Here is a 16,317-nt window from a genome sequence, read left to right as displayed (position 1 = left end):
CACTCACTGTCAATAGCACCCGGAGAGCAGGGAAGGATTCAGACACAGCCCTGGCGGAAAAGAAGTCCAGAAGCTGCACAGTCACCAGAAGGCGCAGCCATATCCCCACAGTAGCATTTTCTGCCAGAAGGCAGTGCATTATGCAGATACAGGCCAATATAGGGGTGATGTATAGATGATTAAAATCAGCTGAACATACTATTGTTGATGCCCCCAGGGTCGTGTTTGTTTCTCTTTCTTATTTGTAGGAGGGGCAAGTACGAGTGGGCTGAAGACATCGGAGACAGTGCAGTGCCAGGAGGAGCCATCTTTGGCTTTGTTTGGTTGGAAACAGAACTGAGTCACTGTAAGGGACAGTTGCTTGCAGGAAGCCGTCTATAAAGAGCAAGATTAACTGCCAGAGGGATCGGATAGAGACTCAGGGGATCGGGATTTATTGGACAACTGGGGAGGGAAAAAAATGTATGTTTTATATATTTATTGTATGTTTAGAATGGGTTTTTATGTACATGTCATCCGATTTTATCTTAAATTGTAATTCCATACTGCAATTCCTTCTTACTCTTAAGAATTGACCTCACTGTATATTTCTTATACGCGAATGAGGATGCTGACTTTTTGCTAAAAGCAACAAACTGAAATCCATTGGTTTGTTGAATACAGTAGTTTGAAGGGTGTTATTCTTCCCTTTCAAAATTTCGAGATCCAAAAAGGACATCATCACTGTATCTTAGCCAAAGAGAAAACAGTGGTAGAAAAATATGATCATTATTGTAGATAAATCTCTCTTCCCAAACTCCCATGTACAAATTGGGGCAAATGCTGTAATCATTGCTGTACCTTTAATTTGAGAAAAATATTGTCCCTCAAACACAAAGTAATTAGAATTTAAACACAATTCAAGTAAATCTATAATAATTGAGAAGTTGGAATGGCTTCAACAGGTCTAGATTTTAAATAAAAATGAACCGCATCAATACTTCCTATATGTGGAATGTTTGTATACAAACTGGTGACCTCAAGTGTAACTAGAAAATTGGAGGGGATCACTTTCATATCATTAATGCGGTTAAGAACATCACATGTGTCAGATACAAATGAAGGTAGTTTGCAAGCAAAAGGTTGTAGATACGAATCGATGTATTTGCATAATGGTTCAATACCTGAACCTATACCTGTGGTTTTCCAGGAGGATGCATTGGATCTTTATGGATTTATGCTCAGAAAGGATTAGACCGTTTATTGGGATTTTTGCACTGGATAGTCTTATATTGCTTCCCTGTATTTATGTATTGGATAATATCCCCAAATAACTACATTTGGAATTGAATACTATTATATTATTTATTTATGTAATACTCTGAGTAATAAGTGTATTACTTATTTATGTTATGCACTTGATTGTATTCATTGTGGGAGGAGGCTGGATCAAGTAGTATAGAAAATAAATTATTCATTGTTTAATTCACCTCACCTCCTGTGTGCGTGCTGGGTGTGGTTCCTGGACCCGGAGCTGGGTTATGGTGCGATCATTCAGCAGCTAACCTTACTTATTGCTCAATTTTAGGGCCCATGACACCTGTGCGAAAAGTCAGAAGTAAGTAATTTAAAATCTTACAGTCTTAACAGATTGTCAAACCTTTCATCTGTCATTCTAAAATACCTACAATATCTCTCACTGTCACATACCCGCATCTCTCTAAAAAATGTTTGAAATGATCCCTTTCGGGCGCTCTGTTGGTTGAGAGTATCGGGCAACAAGGTCGCTTTTGATTATTATTCTTTTCAATCCTCTTGTATAGAGGTTCAAACTCAACACTTCTACTGAAATGTACATTTATCCAATTACTCAAATGCAGTTTGTATTGAAACTATTGTATTTATATGAATAGCAGCTGCGACCACTTTGTGCAGTCAAAAGAGATGTGTCTGCACCTGACATATCGCATTCATCGCAAAGTACTGCAGGAACCAGGCTTATAGTTTTACATGATTATGAAACAAAGAGCATGTTGTAAAGAAAGCCTCTGCAAGTTGGTAAACTTCTGTTCTCTGATGCATTTCTTCTTCTGTCTTTACAAAACACAGGTCAGCTGTCATCGATTCACATGCTTGCTTGCTTGCTCAGCTATCTCATTTGCAGAACTTTATAGCTACACTTAATTCCTGTAAACAACCAATTTACAGATACTTGCAGATTTATATTTTTAGTGTATGATAATACATATTTTAAAGGAACAGCCTAATCAAAACTGTTTTTATATCCATTTTCAGGATTCATTTTCACTAACTTTTTCAACTCACAATTTTCACGATAACGTGACCTAAGTGACAAAATCGCAGCTTTACGTATGAACATTTTATTATGAAGCACAAAGATTAATCTACACATCCTACCCCACAATGTCCAAGTGAAAAATATTGTAGATATTTGTAGAAAATTAATTAAAAATAAAAACTAAAATAGCTTGATTGAATAAGGGTCTACCACCCTTGTAATAGCAATCCTAAATTAGCCCAGGTGTAACCTATCGCCTTCAAAATCACACATCAAGTTAAGTGGCCTCCACCTGTGTTAAATTGTAGTGATTCACATAATTTCAGGATCAATTCAGCAGTTCCTGTAGGTTCCCTCTGCTGGGCCTTGAATATCCCTTGGAGCACAGTCAAGGCGATAATTAAGAAGTGGAAGGTGTATGGCACCTTGCCTATACCAGGCCGTCCCTCCAAATTGGATGGCCGAGGAAGAAGGAGACTGATCAGAGAGGCTACCAAGAGGCCAATGACAACTTTATAAGAGCTACAGGCTTTTATAACCAAGACTGGTCAAAGAGTGCTTGTGATAACAATATCCAAAGCACTCCACAAATCTGGCCTGTATGGTAGGGTAGCCATTACTCTAGAAACCCCACTTTTAATCCTGTTTGAAGTACACAAAAAAAACCACTGTAGCGATGTGGCAAAAAGTTTTGTGGTCTGATGAAACTAAAATACAACTTTGTGGCCTAAATGCAAAGCGTTATGTTTGGCGCAAACCCAACACAATCCATCACCCAAAGAACACCATCTCTTCTGTGAAGCATGGTGGTGGCAGCATCATATTATGGAGATTTTTCTCATCAGCAGGGACTGGGGCATTTGTCAGGATAGAAGGGAAAATGAATGGTGCAAAGTACAGAGAAAATATTGAGGAAAACCTGCTGCCCTCTGCAAGAAAGCTGAAACAGGGACGGAAGTTCACCTTTCAGCATGACAACGACCCAAAGCACAAAGCCAAAGCTACACTGGAGTGGCTAAGAAACAAACAAAAATAAAGGTAAATGTCCTTGAGTGGCCCAGTCAGAACCCCGACCTAAATCCAATCGAAAATTTGTGGCATGACTTGAAGATTGCTGTCCATGAGCGCTCAGCAAGGAATTTGGCAGAGCTTAAACAGTTTTGTAAAGAAGAATGGTCAAATATTGCCAAATCTAGGTGTGTAAAGTTGGTAGAGACCTATCCCAACAGATTCACAGCTGTATTTGCTTCCAAAGGTGCTGCCACCAAGTATTAACTCAGAGGGGTGGAGACTTATCCAATTATGATCTTTCAGTTTTGTATTTTTAATATATCATTTTTTCTCAATAAAAACTTTTTTTCCCCTTAACAGTGTGGCGTATGGTGTGTAGATAAGTATAAAAAATCATCATTTAAATGCATGAAACTCTGAGGCACTGACACAACAAAATGTGTAAAAAAGTTCAAGGGGGTGTAGACTTTCTATATGCCCTGTATTAGTAACAGTACATGTTTATTCTGAGTGTAACATGGATCCGGAAGATGGAAGCCTAAACTGAAGGCAAATTAAATATAGTGCGATTTGATTCGCTGCTGGCTGCTCTGAAAAAGCAAGCTAAATGTAATGTTGAATTTCATTAGCTGGCTGTATTGTAATGCTTTGAAGTTTATTGGTAAATCCAGGTATATCATCAATTAATGTATTTGTTCCTGCATATAAATGGTCAATTAACAAAATCAGTAATGTCAAAAAATATATTTATTTCTGTGGACCCATTTTCCAGTAACAAAATAATCATTATCAAGCTTACCGTAATGCACAATGAGCAATTTAAAATAGTTCAAAACAGTGAAAGGGAAAGTCATGAGATGGGCTGGCCTGACAGTTCATTTCCTGGGTCGAGAAGTCAGTCAGCCTGGATCAAGGCGAGACTCCGTTGCAGGAACGTATTGACCTGGAAGGTAAACGATGTAGCAGCTGCAAGCAAAAAAAGCAGCTGCAATTGTTTACCAAGGGGTCGTGCGTGATAGCATAAAGGGGCCGGAGAATCATTAATCTTTTCCTTCGCTTGGGTTGTGTGCATAGACCTGGAAGGAATGAGAGAGCTGTGTAGTAACTGTCTGAGAAACAGTATTGTGAAAAGAATATTCGTGAGTGTTTATTTTATGTGTTGTTAGTAATTGTCTTTTTGTTGAACTACCAGACAGCTAAACATGTTTCCGGAGCTGTTGCTTTTGGGCCAGCACAAGCAGGAACTGCACTTCACGAACTGTCACAAAATAGCCTGTTATCACCCAGCACGAGCACTAATACACTTACCCTGGACTGGTGGCTGTGTTTTAGTATTTAGGACGGATAACATTTATTGTTTGGGACTGTAAACCCGTTTATTTGGGTCTGCGCCATACACATTATTGTGTATTGCTAGAGCATTTTCTTTTGGTCACCAGACCCAGATTAAAAATAAAACCCTTTCCAAACGGATTACAATTGTATGTGATTACTCCTGCACTGCATCACCTCTGCACCTGTTCACAATCATCAACCGCTTTGCCACGAGAACAACCAATGGGAAACGTCCCACGTGGACTCGGGCATAGCCCAAAATAAACAAACTATCCAATCACAGGGGTGAAGACAGAAGTTACAAAAGGAAAATTGCAACATTCAAACAGGGCTCCCGACACACAAACAAATCTCTAAACTTTGATAATCTACAGACCCAGCCTGCGACCGCCTTGTACAGAGATGCAGTTTTCGGACTCTCTGATATGAGATAACTACTCTAGTTTTACCGTGGTGTGGGAGTCCGTTGCGTAACCCTAATCCTAAAATCCTAAAAGTACTTGTAATCAAATCTCTAATTTAACCCTGATTGATCACCAGAGAAAGAGTTGGATGAACATTTGAAGTCGACAAAGATTGAAATATATTCAGTCTTTTATTAAGCTGGTAGTGCCGGAGTTTGCGGTGAAATATCCCAGACATAACCAGACGAAGAGTGCACATATTGGTGGAGGAATTGCTGTTTCAGTGGAATACCTAAATAGTTAATGACTCTTGTTTTTGGAAAGACATTTCTTTAGTTCCCTGGTAAGGAGTCAAAGAAGCAAAAAAGACAGACACCGGAACCTGGACTTCTCTGCCAACAGGAAAGCCAAGAGCTTGTTAAGTATTAACATGTATTGTTTTAATCCTCTTATGAACTCGAGAATAAGCCAAACTTAAAAGTAAAATTACCATTTTGTTTTAGGTAGAATGTAAGAAAAGTATTATTGCTTTCAATTCATACTTTGAGTTAATGAACACTATAGTAACTGTTTGTTGTATGTGATTTATACAAATTGATATGGGTTCTACAAGACAATTATCATTCTGCGTTAAAAGCTAGAATCCAAATTTAACTGTCTTGACAATAGATAATTCTCGATAGGTTGTCTGGACGCAAACAGTGTCTTTATCTAGCAAGAGTGAGAATTGCCTTCTGAACCAAAACATATGAGACCGATTTAACAATACTTTTATTATCAAATATGAATGAAAGTAAATATTTGTGTTACTTACGGCACCCCTGCTAAGACTAACCTTCGTCTAAATAATTGTCTGGAGTGAGTTGTTAACTTTGAGAGAATTTCCCAATGTTATTTTTCCCTTAATTATTTTTATTTCTAATAAAACTGTTTCTTTATATTTACTAGAAGCATTGTCCAGTCTGATTATTTCAATAGAGGTGGGTTCTACATGATTTTGAATTCAAATAAGGTATTATATGATTACAACTTAAACTAGTCCAAACACAAATACACCTCATACACAACAAATAGCATTATATATTGTGTAATCTATTTATTGCAACTTATCACTAGAAGGACCGGAGATATACTCATACCTAGAAGCCCCGCAGCAGTCTTTCTGATGGCTGTATTCAAAACATTGTAAATAGTATAACGAAAGGAGAAACAGTCGAATGTAATTCTTTTTTTTTATTTTTTTATTTTTTTTTATTGAGTACGTCACAAACATTTGAACAACTGAAGCATATTATATATACAGTGGTTTGCAGAAATATTCGCCCCCCTGCAAAGTTTTCACATTTTGGTGGCACCTGAGCATACTCCACGACGCTTTCAAATTAGACTTTACATTTAGAATCTACACAAACTACTCCACATTGATAAAGTAAAAAAATGCACATGGAATATAGATAAATAGGATTTACAGAGAAAAACGGTTTAATCTTTTGCATAATACTTGCATAAGTATTCAACCCCTTTCTACTGCAGCCCTAAATCAGCTCAAGTAAAAATGATTTGTTGGAAAGGTCACAAATTTAGTGAAATGTTTTCAGCATCTGTGTACTCAAAGTAGTTTAACTTGTAGATAATTTCCCTCAGGTATATAAAGACTTTCAAGCTGCAGCTCACATAGTGATCAAACAAAGCAACCATGAAGACCAAGGAGCTTTTGTAACAAGTCAGGGTAAAGTGATAGAGAGGCACAGAGCAGGAGAAAAGTACATGAAAATTTCAAGTGATTATCCCGCTCAGCACAGTGAAGTTCATTGTTAAGAAGTGGAAGATGCATCATACCCAGTTACCCAGACACTACCCCGATCAGGTCGCCCTCCCAAACTTAGCAGCCGGGCACTGGAAACTGGTTCAATGTAACTCTGAAGCCAACAATGACCTTGAGAGATATACTCCATCCCAGCTGTCAAGCATGGGGGTGGTGGTATCATCTTATGGGAATACTTCTGTTCAGCAGGGACCTGGAAGCTTGTCAGAGTAGAGGGGAGAATGGAAGGTGCAAAGTACAGGCGAATCCTTGAGGAAAACCTGTTTGAGTCAGCCAAGACTCTGGGGAGGAAATTCACATTTCAGCAGGACAACAGCCCGAAGCAAAAGCCAAAGCCACGCTGGAGTGAACAAGAAGAGAATTCATGTTTTTGAGTGGCCTACAGTATATACATTAACTACAGTATATACAATCATCACTGTGATTACAAACGGTAGTGACATCTACTGTCAGCTCTACTATGACAATATTTATGATCAATGGATTCGATCACCATGCATGAGCTTAGAGTTATAATTAACAATTGATACAGGATATGCAGGTTACTTCAAACACATCATATTTTCATTGTATCTTTTTTGTACCGTATATTATTGCGTTCCTTAATTACTATAAAACTGGTATCTAACGTGTGGGTTAGTGATCATACAATCGTCCACAGCAAATCCTCTGGTGCTTTTTCTCTATAGGCAGATCCTTGACTTAAGAATTAACTTCAAAGAATTCAAGAATCTTTACCGATGCATTATGAAAATGTTTAATTGGCACACAACCACTCTAATTGCAGTGCCTGGGCACCGATGAAGCGATTTCGTTTCCTTGTTGTGTCAAGGCAATAATAAGCAGTATGGAAATCAAATATTTTCTTCTGCGCCTTCAAGCAGTGTTGCTAATGTAGCAAATTCCTCACCAAATCTAGTGACTTCTAGGGCTGACTTGGCAAGATGTGCTGTCAAAAGCAACTTGCTACAAATCTAGCAATTTCCAGGACAGTCATCAGAGAATTTCAGAGATATAAAATCGGTAAAACGTTTTGATTATCCTGTATTAGCAATGTCATTTTATAAGAATCATTGTCAGGGTAATTAAATGAAATCCAATAATGCCACGCCCTATTTGAATATCCTTTGCTTAGAAACGAGCTCATCAGCCACTAGACTGTGCCCAGGGGAGCCCAGATTTCGAACCGGAATGATCATCCCGCCCCCCCAGCTTTGCCGTGCTTCCAGATTTAGGACAGCACTGCTCATGACATCAGCAATAAGTTTTGCAGAACAAGAAACAGTGATCTAAGACACTGAACATTTTACACCTAAAGAAATGTGAAGTATAAAATGTAATTATGTACCGTTTTTGCCACCCCCTTCAATCTGCCGCCCTAGGCAGCCACCAGTTCTGCCTATATGGTTATGCCGGCTCTGCTGGCAGGCAAGATAAGGCAATGTCCAAACCTTGGGGGGCAACAGGGCGCTCAAGATGCGAGTACTGGTGGGGGTTGTTTAAATGGTAATGAAAAGCTGACTATCGAATCATACTTTACATACAGTAAGAACTTTGCAACACTACACTGGCACCAATCAACTAATACATGTCAGAAATAATTACTTACAATGATACAATGTCTGATCGCCAGTTAATAATAAAAATAGAAAGCAAATATATTTTTCCAGATATTTTTCTGACAATATTCAAACGAAATCTTGCAATAAATAATGATACAAATCCCACTGTAATGCTATTAAAACAGCAAGTTATGCATTTTAATTTTATTAAAACTAGTATTCAAGTTAACTAATGAAAGCACATCAATTAGTGATCACTTTATTGATGTTGTATAAGCACCTTATTAAGTGCCTGATTAAAAGTGTAGCACTGGATCTAAATATGCATAACTTAATACAACACCTGGGCTAAATTACATTGCTAAAGTTTTTAAATTAAATGAATACATTAACTACTTTCAATGGATAAGGGCATCTGCTAATAAATAAATAAAAATGTATAATAAAAGTCTCATGCTGCACAATTCCCAGCTAAATCTAGTGAAGTTAAAGTGCTTTCCAATACTATTTATCCTAAAATTATATGTAAAACTATAATATTCCAGAATAGGTTATGAAGGCTTTATTTTGCTCCACTGAATTAACTATAAGCAGAGGATGTTCAACTTAAAATTATGTGTGTATTTCAGGCAGAAACAGTAGAATAAACAAAGTGGCAAATGACACATTTTCATAAAGTAATAGTATTAAAGATTTTTTTTTTTTTTAAAGCTGTGCACAGAACTGAAAACTGTCAAATTTAACTTTAATAAACTCTTCAAGAAATAAATGTGTGAAGCATTTGAGTGATGTGCATTACCTGCACCTGTATCCCCCTATTCTGACATGCTTGCCAAATCTGAAGCACCACTTTGTTGATGTTGTGTTAATACCACACATCACTTGCCATTTTAGACAGACATGGATTTTTGCGTTTCAGTTAATGTGCAGCAATATTTGTAACACTATTCAGATAGTTTATCAGAAATAAGGAAAATAATAATACTCCATACTACTGTTTTCATATCGTACTAACTCTAAGCTAAATGGGCAGAGACGTGTGACAAATGCCAAAATGAGATCTCATCAGAATGAAAGCAGGACAATCAGCTGATTTTTTCCTGATTAGGTTGCCAAAAGAAACAACAAAAAACCTCTTGTTAGGGGTCACAAATGCCCTGTAGATGACATTACAATCTTGCATATCAGCAATTTCAGCTTTTGTAATGAAGGACAGCTGACGCTCTACTGGCCAAAAGAAAGGCTCTCGTGGGCCAGGTTCGGCCCATGGGCTGCCAATTGATGAATCCTGTGATAGAGTATACACTTCTGTCACTTGGTGCAGCACAGAATCCAGGTTGAGCTTCTGCAACCTGCTGCTTTGCCGTACTTCGAGATTTAGGACAGCACTGCTCGTGATGTGGCTCTGTAACATCAGCAGTAAGTTTTGCAGAACAAGAAACAGTGATCTAAGACACTGAACATTTTACACCTAAAGAAATGTGAAGTATAAAATGTAATTATGTACCGTTTTTTGGATCAAAATGATGAAATCTATCCTTGGTGCATTTCTTGTACAAAATAAAGGAATTGATAACAGGCTTGTAGATAAAAATTAAATGGAATATTGTAGGTTATATTCAAAATAAAAATATGTTTTGTAAAAGGCAATCAAAATGATGGCTTTGACAGTTCTAGTTAGGTAGGATTATAAGTTCTTTATTTTCGTGATCCTGCCTTTCAAATCCCATCAGGGTATTTAATACATGTATTTAGTAAAAGTCGTAAACGGACAACCGCATAACTTTCAGACACATAGAGTAATTTAAATTTGAAATCTCAAACTGTCACAATGACTACTGTGGCGGTTCTAGTGTTAATGTTGGTTTCAATTATGGTTTTCCACATACATTCTTGCCAAATATTGAATGGTTAGAATTAAAGTGTAAGTATAAATTAATTTTTCATAGTTTGCTTCACTGTCCTCTTACCTTTTTATGATGCATGTAATAATTCCGAGGAGTTAGTCAGACACTGTATTTTAAGTACTTTGGCATTCACAGGCTCCTCTACTGTTCTAGTTGGTAGTCATAGACATGAATAACTAATAAGGCTTAATCAGACTATAAATCTGTACTTTGATTCATATTATATTAAGTGTTCACTAGGTGGCACTGGCGCTTACTAACAAGTAGCACGCTTCTGCTGAGCTAGCCTATGGTTGGCAATGACAACTGAAGAGCAGCTTCGGGCCAAAGAACCTTAGAACAGGAATATCCTGAACAAAACCATCTACTGAACATCAGGGCAGAGTGTATCTAACCAAGACTAGGAGTGTTTTCTTTTTCTTTTTGTCAATTTGTTTCTTTTGTTAAAGAATACAAAGGGTCTCCAAAATAAAAGGAAGTGGAAGCAAAAATATTGTGCTTTTAATACACCTAAGAATAAATGAAGCACAGGGAACAGTTCCAAAAGAAACTTAAAGTTCACTGACTTTAGATGTCCAATTCCCAATACAAGCCCCTATGGAAAGATAGTTACTGACACTATAACAATATACCGGAGCAATGCAACAGTACAAGCTAACCAGATCTTAGCACATTGGCAAACATGACTCATAGTATGTATTTTGAATAGTTTTTATCATTCAAATTCTGCACTCTCCTTATAAGATGTCATGTTTATTTACTAGTCCATTATCATTGAAGAAATCTTCTCATCTTTGCTTTTTATATTCTCATTGTTATTTTCAGGATGTTTATGTTCTACTATACAAATAATATACTACTGCTTTGCTTAGCAACAAAATTCATTGCAAGCCCACAGTAGTAGTAAATTAACAGCTGTTTATATGGACCCTTTGCCTGGACAAAGACAGAGGAATAGTAATACTACAAGACAAGGACATAGTGATAGTATAATCCACACAGACCCAAAAACACACAAACACATGTTTACTAGTTGTTTTTTTTCTTTGATAAATTACAACAAAGTTAGTTTTGATGGACGTGGGCACATGGACATAATGAATAACCTTGAAAACCGTATAAAATCACCAAATATAATCTTTTAAAATAATGGAGTCGGGAGATCAATGCATTTTTTACACCAAACCCCCCCCCCCCCCCCCCCCCCCCCCCCCCCCCGAATATTATTACTAATCCAAAATGACTGTATGTGTATGCTTTTGTCTCGGAAAAACAATCATACTCGTTACGAATATACATGTGTACTCGTTGCATGGGATGGCCCTTGTTTAGAAACATGAGTGCTGTAGTGTGTGGGGAGTATAACTGTAAGAAAGCCAGCTGGATTAACAACAAATCTCTTGCCTTTTGGAAATGTAGAGAAATGCAATCATGTTGTGCTTTTATGTACATGTTATATAGTGGAAGCACCAAACAAAACACAGAAACTTCCACCACATGCTGCAACTGATCCCTGGAAATGCTTTAACTTTCAGCAGCAGACATCACTTGAGTGACTTTATGATGTACTTTAATTATGCTAGATATATCAAAATCTCAAATAAGGTATACAAATAAAACATATATATATTTTTTTTACATTTAACTTATTTACCATGGTTTTATTTGTAAAGTTGATAGAAAAGCATTCACTCGCCAAAAACTTGTCCTGAACAGCCACAAGGTCAAAACAAAAAGAGCAAGTATCGGTAGTAAATAGATATTCTACTGTTATTCAAGTGCCCATGTGGAAACCTAAAACTTTATAAGCCATGCTTAAAGAAAATCCAACAAATGAACATTCATCTGATGAATAATAACGCGTCTTGGCTAGAAAGAGCTCTTTGTTGTAAGCTGTCAGGAAGGTAAACCAGAATATGCTATAAAGTGCTAAAGACAGGCATCCATTCACTTTGTGCTGAATGCACCGTAACATAAAACCTGTTTATCTTGTATGCTTTTGTTAATCAATAAAATTACCTAATAATGGAGGAATTTTTCTTCATTGTGGTTAGAAGGGCTCAATATCAGGTTTATTAAACTGCCAACCTTGGTGTTTGCATATCCAGTTATTAGAATGACACTGAGTCTTGGAAAGTAACTTGAGCCAACACTGCTTTGTATAATATCTCTCATGAATGTGATAACAGAACTTTATGTCATGGGTTGTTGAATGTCAAAGGCCTCTTCTTTTTGTAACAGATTACAATGTAAGATATTCAGTTCAAGCCCAATTACTGTCCCGTACTGACTACTGTAACTCCCTCCTGGGTGGCCTCCCTGCCTCTGCCATCCGTCCGCTGCTCACCTTGACTTTACCCTTTCTCGTTTCTCCCACACTACGCTGCTCACTGCACTGGCTCCCTATCGCGGCTTGCATCCAATTCAAAACTCTTGTACTCGCTTATGCCCTTGAAGTCTCATCCATTTATCGTACTTACTACGTGCTCATACTGGACTTAACTTGTATATACAGATATTGTTAATATAAGTTAACTGCTCTTAGCCGAACCCGCTCTTACATGTAATTATTTATTGTGTTCTCTATTTTTTGCTCTTATTTGAATTTGATCTTCTTTTGCTACTGATTTTCTTGTACTTTACAGCTGCTCATCTGTAATATGATACTCTGTAATATGACACTCTGTAATGTGATATTCTGAAATGTGATACTTTACAATGTGATATTTTGTAACAATTGCCACCCTGGATAAGGGTGAGTCTATCCCAGCACAAACAAGTATTCATAAAAAGTATGCATGAGTAATACACAAGTCTTCCTGCTCTGACTAAAATGTTTTATTTGAAATCATTCTCATCCATTTATCGTACTTACTACGTGCTCTTAATGGACTTTACTGGTAAAGCAAATATTTGTATTAAAGTTAACTGCTCTTGCTCTTACATGTAATTATCCCATTTGAATTTAAACTCTTGTACTCGCCTATTGCTGTCTTCACCTTCCTGCTCCCTATCTCACTACACCCCCTCTCGCCCCGTCTGCTCCTCCACCACCAGCAAATTAGCTGTACCCCCACTCCGCTCCCCTGCTTCCAGAGCCTGCTTTTTCTCCACCCTTGCCCCTCAGTGATGGAACGATCTACCCATGGATAACATTTAATGGGCTGCTCAGTCACTGACCACCTTCCGGCACCATTTCAAGACACACCTGTTCAGACAGCATCTGTAAACCTCAAAATTCATTTTTTTTTCAGAATAGTTGTTGTTGGGAGTGGAGGTGAAGGGCATTCCTTTGAAAAGGGGCGGGGCTGACAGTGATAATGAACCAATCACATGTCCGAGGGAGACTGTTGCCTGGTGGTGTAAGGTCAGGGCAATAGTTAAATCTATTTGTGGTCCTATAATGATGTTTTAACCAATCACGGGCCAGAATTTCCATGTACTGACTCATATATATGTACTGGCTCTTACCACTATAGCCTTCTTGAATCAAAACTTAAATATCCAGTAGGGTTTATATTAACCAATTCCATGTCTTTTGAAACAAAATTATGTATGAATTAGACAAACAATGAGTAATTAAGATTCAGGGTGTGAAAAAGTAAGTGAACCCCTGGTTTTATCAGCTCAATTAAGGGGATAATTAGAATCAGGTGTTTAAATAATTAGGTAGATCTTCAGGTGTGAGTTTGGGAGGCCCCACCCTTTATAAAGATCAGAAACTTTGTGAGTTTGGTCTTCAACATATAGGTGTGTGGAAACATGTCATGCACCGATCAAAAGAAATCTCTAAGGACCGCAGGAAAACAGTTATTGATGCTAATCAGTCTAGAAATGGTTATAAAACTATTTCTAAGGATTTGGGGCTCCATCAATCCACTGTCAGACAGATGCAGAAAGTTCAAGATCACAGTCACTCTACCCAGGAGCAGTTGTCCTACCAAAATCTCTCCAAGAACAAACCGGAAAATCATCAAGGAAGTCACAAAGAACCCAAGAGTAACATCCAAGGAAATCAGCAAACTGAAAATGACTGACCTTCCTTTCAGAACAGATGGGGCTGTTTGAACTGTTTCAGCTACAGGAAAGGAAATATCATGAACCAACAGATGGCCACTGGACTAAGAGCAGGCGAAAAGTAACTGTATATCACCCATACAAAGTACAATGAGGTTGTGGTTACTGGGTCAAACAAAGTCCAGCTACTTTATTAGGATGAATGTGAATGGAAAAAAAACTATGTAAACAAGGGGATAACTGTTGTATCAGAGCTATGGGGGACACAGGTACTGATTGCCTACCTTTTCAACCACTAGTGTGTAGGTAAAATACCACACCATACTTGCTGGCATTGGCATTTTGTTACAGGTCACATTACACGTCCCCTAGAATCTGGATGGGAAATTGAACAAGCATTGCCAGAACAGGGAGCTGAGCCCTATCCAGTATTGGACCTTGATGTGTTAAGAGAATGGACCAGCAATAGATCAGATTGCCCTTATTGTGCGGAGAGTGGCTGTTTGCAATGTGTATTGCAATGGAGAACCCATAGTACTGCCCTGCAAGAAAGACTACATGGAAGGTTTCCATGCTTGGCCTGGAACCTACAACCTTGTACAATTTGAGGATCAGAGAAGAAAACAAACATTTACCTGCTTAATGTATCCTGAAATCAAGTGAATCACTACAATATAACACAGGTGGAGGCCACTTAACTTGGTGTGTGATTTTGAAGGCGATTGGTTACACCTGAGCTAATTTAGAATTGCTATTACAAGGGGGGTGGACACTTATCCAACCTAGCTATTTCAGTTTTTCTTTTTATAATTTTCTACAAATGTCTAGAATATTTTTTTCACTTGGAAGTTGTGGGGTAGGATGTGTAGATAAATGAAAAACTATTTTAATGCATTTTAATTCCAGGCTATAAGGCAACAACAGGTGAACATTTTGAAGGGGGGTGAAGACTTTCTATAGACATTTTAAGTACAAGGAAAAGGAATTGATCATAAAGCATGAACAAGAGAGTATGGAGAAGGACCTGCTACAGAACACAGGATAAATATGGACACTGAACACCAGCAAGAGGTCTCTATTTTATAGAGAGAACACTCGCGGGCGCTCGCACTCATGGGTTCAGTGTGTTCATTCGGATGGGAAGAGCACTTGTAGGGACACACACACACTCATGAGTTCAGACTATTCATTTTAGATAGGGACACACACACACCTAGATAGGTAACGTACACATGCACGGATCCTGATGAGTTGGTGGCACGCTTGAGCATCAGACTAAGAACTTTCCTGGGAGACTCAGCTCACCACCTACAATCTTTGTAAATTCTTCTAATTGGTAAATATAGCTGAGCACTCCCACGTAGCTTGTTTCTGCAGTTTAATTGAAATGCTTTATGTTATTTTTCTTACTGTTATTTTACAGATGACCTGGGACTAAAGCATTGGTATTTCAGAGAAAACTGTTAGAGTAGAAATATATCAAAAATTTGTATATCTATTTAAATAGTTAAATTTTGAACAGAACACATTTTGTTCCAACAAATATTCTTATGTTTGTTATTTACTGATTGGGACCAATCTATTAACATACCAGTAATTGAGATTTATGGTTTTCATTAAAAGTATATTTGCATTTAAGGGGTATCTTGGAATACAGTGAGATTATAGGAGGGGTTTGTCTAAAAGTGATGTATTTTTGTATGCTATAATCATTTAACTTGTAATCACCTTATTATTAATATGTTTGTGAACCTAAGACAATTTAAAACAAAGAATTTGATTTTAAACCAATACCGAGACTTGGTAGTCGTTCCTTCCGTAAATACTTTTTTGCAAGAAGCGCTCTTGTCCCGTCTATCTAAACCAACGGAAGCAGGTGAGATAAAACTTACACACATTACACTTCACACCTTTTACATGTTTAAGCAGATTTTCTTTATATTGTTTTATATTTCTGATTACGGTTAATTTGATCTGC

Source organism: Polyodon spathula, chromosome 3, assembly GCF_017654505.1.
Source record: "Polyodon spathula isolate WHYD16114869_AA chromosome 3, ASM1765450v1, whole genome shotgun sequence".
In the NCBI taxonomy this organism is placed as follows: Eukaryota; Metazoa; Chordata; class Actinopteri; order Acipenseriformes; family Polyodontidae; genus Polyodon; species Polyodon spathula.
The sequence above is the reverse complement of the archived record's forward strand: the minus strand, read 5'-3'. Positions refer to the sequence as shown.